Consider the following 3,753-nt stretch of genomic DNA (forward strand, 5'->3'; position numbering starts at 1 on the left):
TGACGTAATGTGTCTTCCTTTCTTTAGTTTCTTAGTCTTTCTTATGTAGTTTTAGTTCATAATTTTGCACTTGTGTACCTTATTTTGTAGTGATGCCCTAGTGTATGGGTATCGGCAACCTTATAGGCACGGGTGGCAGTATTGGCACAAGGCAGGATGATCACTGGCAGGTGTGAGAGAGGTGAGAGAGTGGCAAAAAAGTACTTTCTGGCTTTGCCAGCCCATACATCCAAACAGAAAAGTCCTGTCTGATTGCATTAAATGACGTTAAACAACATTAAACTCACTTTGCCACTCACTTTATGCATGTGCATATAACCTCTATAGATTAAGTCCCCTCACATTTATACAAATTACATCCTGCACATACATACATTCATTCAAACTCTCTCTACTGTGACTGCAGAGTGGCCAGCCAAAGGGTGATCAAGCCTTAGCGTGTCTCCCATGCCCAATCATTAAGATTAGCCTCCCACGGGACAATGCAATTAAGGCAGGGGCGTCCTCTTCCCTGAGCCAGCCATACAGCTGACCGCATACGTCATATGCCCTCATGTTTGAGGGGTTGGAATGGAGTTCTCAGATGTGTGTGTGTGTGTGTGTGTGTGTGTGTGTGTGTGTGTGTGTGTGTGTGTGTGGGGGGGGGGGGGGGGGTCATGTTCTTATAGCCCAGCAAGGGTCTTTCCTTTTAATCCAGATCCTTTGGCTGCCTCTTTCAGCTGCTTCAGATGTATACCCTATACGGACAATCAAAATCTGTTGGAAACTATTTCATTTTGATGTGGTGTCATAATTAAACATATAGTGTTGATATGGCACACTGATTATCAAGAGAATTTAAACTTGGCACTTCATTATGAAAAAGGTTGCCGACCCCTGATGTATGTCCTGTTTCCTTGGTCAACATTGTCTCGTCTCACGCGACTTCACGCCTGTCATTAGTATACCCTTTGTGTTCACCTGTGTCTGGTTAGCCCTGTGTGTTTCTAAACCCACTAGTTCTTAAACATTCTTACATGAGTTCTCCTATTATTATTATTATGAGTTCTCCTATCTCCCAATGCTCCTGTTTTGGTGTTAATAAACACTTCTGAAACTGCTCTAGACTTTCATCCTGCATTTGGATCCTGCATCACACGTTACATCATATTTATCACAGCCTGTACTTCAAAAATCAGCATCACCTCGTGATTATGGGGTCAACAAAAACATCAGGTGTATTTCGGAATGCCGGCAAAGACATCACAAGTATAATTAAATCATTCTGTTAGCTCTGTTGAACAGAACGTTTATACATTTCTGCACTGCACAGAAGACATTTTGTGTACGGCATCAGACAACAATACGACCATGGCGAGCAACATGTACTGTACAAGTTTATATATGACATGCACTACATCCCAGTAAAATGCATCTGAGAGTGTAAAGATGGACCCAAATGGAGCCATAAGGGTCCATCTTTACAATCGCTGTCACTGTCGCACACATACAGAACACATTGTTCACCAAATGCCAAATGTATTCTTTAGATGTCGGTTTGATGCCTAAATACTTCGTTTTTTTGTTTCCTCAGCACTCTAACTGATCGACCACTGTTGTCAGTTGTGAGTTTGTGAGTTTATTCCAGCATGTTGGCACTTAAAAGCAGCAGTGAGAGTAACTAAGTACAGTGTCAGTACATGCACTCAAGTACTGTACTTATCTTTTTTTTTTAATTTCTTTTACTTTACCTGAATAATATTTCCAATACTTCTACTCCACTACATCTCAGAGGCAAATAGTGTGCTTTTGCTCCACTACAATTATTTGAAATCTTGAGTAACTGACTACTTACCTTGTAGATTGTGATTATTACAAAACGTGCATATAATACACCGCTTTAGCCTTATACTTTGGCTATTTGAAAATAGCAGATCTACAAGCTCACAACACGTCGTGAGCTTGTAGATCTGCTCTTATCAAAATATTTAGTGTATATTGAACTTGTGAAATGGGGCATTGTGCGTGATGAGTACTTTTTTTTTTACATGTATTTCTATTTGCTGCTTTTCACAGACAGCAGGCCGACAGGAAACGGGGGAGAGAGATGGGGGGGGTGACATGCAGCAAAGGCCGTCGGGATCGGGAGTCGAACCCGCGGCACACTGCCAGACTCGGACCACCGGACCGCTGATCCACGGCCCAGGCCTGTAATGAGTGCTTTTACTAACAAAAAGTTACTAAATTAGGCCTATATTTTGATGCCAATGCTTTTGTACTTTTACGCAAGTAAATTCTAAATTCCATGCAGACTTTTACTGTAATCGTAACTGTAAATTTTGTAATTGTGGTATTGATACTAAGGGCTGTATTTTGCGTGTCTTAAGTACCAGGTCTTATTCCCTAACTTGAGTAAACTAAAGACCTGGAGGCGTGATCAATGCTCTTTGGCCACTCAGAATAGCCAAATGGCATTGATCACCAGGTCTTTCGTTTACTCAAGTTAGGGAATAAGACCTGGTACTTAAGACACGCAAAATACAGCCCTAAGAACGGTTAGGGTTAGGCTTTTCCCACCACTGCTAAGTCTCTCTGTCTGAATTACTCTAACTCTGAAAGTGCACAGATTTACACTCAGGATGTTGTAAAATGTGTCTAAATGCTTCTCTTTGGCCCTGACGGTTAGCTCAGCCGTCTGGGCACCTCGGCTGCCAAGCCAGCTGGACGGCGGGCTGCGGGCTTGACTCTCCAGGCCGACGGCCTGTGCCGCGTGTCACTCACCATCTCTCTCCCCCTTTCCTGTCTGTATACTGTTCCCTATCAATACCAAAAAAACAAATCTTTAAATGCTTCTCTTTCCATCCTAGTCTCAACGTACTGTATTACATGCACTACAGAACACAAGAGTACATAACAGAGTAGACTGTCACTGTCAGCAGCTGTGTGACTGTCAGGAAGTGAGGAAGCACAGAGAAGAAAAATGGAGATGGAGGGTGGTGAGTGCATGGCGTGCGTGCGTATGTGCGTGTGTGCGTGTGTGTGTGTGTGTGTGTGTGTGTGTGTGTGTGTGTGTGTGAGGGGGTGGCGGGCGCAAAGGAAAGATATTTCGAAGACACGAGAGAATGATGGAGCGTGTGAGAATAAGAGAGAGAGAGAGAGAGAGAGAGAGAGAGAGAGAGAGAGGTGTACTCTACCATAGGGAGCCACAGGGAGATGAAGAAAGATGCTGGAGGCAGAGGAGAGGAGCATGAGGCGCATGAGCGTGAGCGTGAGAAAGATAGCGAGAGAGAGAGAGAGACAGAGAGAGGCGGAGGATGTAAACACTGGAAGGTTCACTGGGTTCGGTGTTCACTAGAGGAGCTGGATGAGATGGAACCAGGAGAACTCGAGCACTGCGTGACTCACGTACTCACACGCGCACGCATGCACGATTGCACGTACGTGCACACACACACGCACTGTATGCACACACACACACACACACACACACACACACACACACACACACACACGCACACTCACACACACGCGCACACACATATACGGTGTTCGCCCGTAAAAGCTTGCAATTCCAAACCACGTGTCGTTACGCACACAAACCTCAGGGAGAAAATCTGAGACATGAATAAGAGAGTCGTTTGAAATGTGACGTGGTGTTTATCACCATTTTTATTGTTGTTTTTAGAGTAGCTCTTCGTTTGACTTGTCACCGCAGTGTCCATGGCAGCATTTTACTGTACGACGACTGCCAGCCTTAACCACTCTATTGTACTG

This window comes from Protomyctophum bolini (assembly GCF_963924005.1).
Source record: "Protomyctophum bolini genome assembly, chromosome: 5".
In the NCBI taxonomy this organism is placed as follows: Eukaryota; Metazoa; Chordata; class Actinopteri; order Myctophiformes; family Myctophidae; genus Protomyctophum; species Protomyctophum bolini.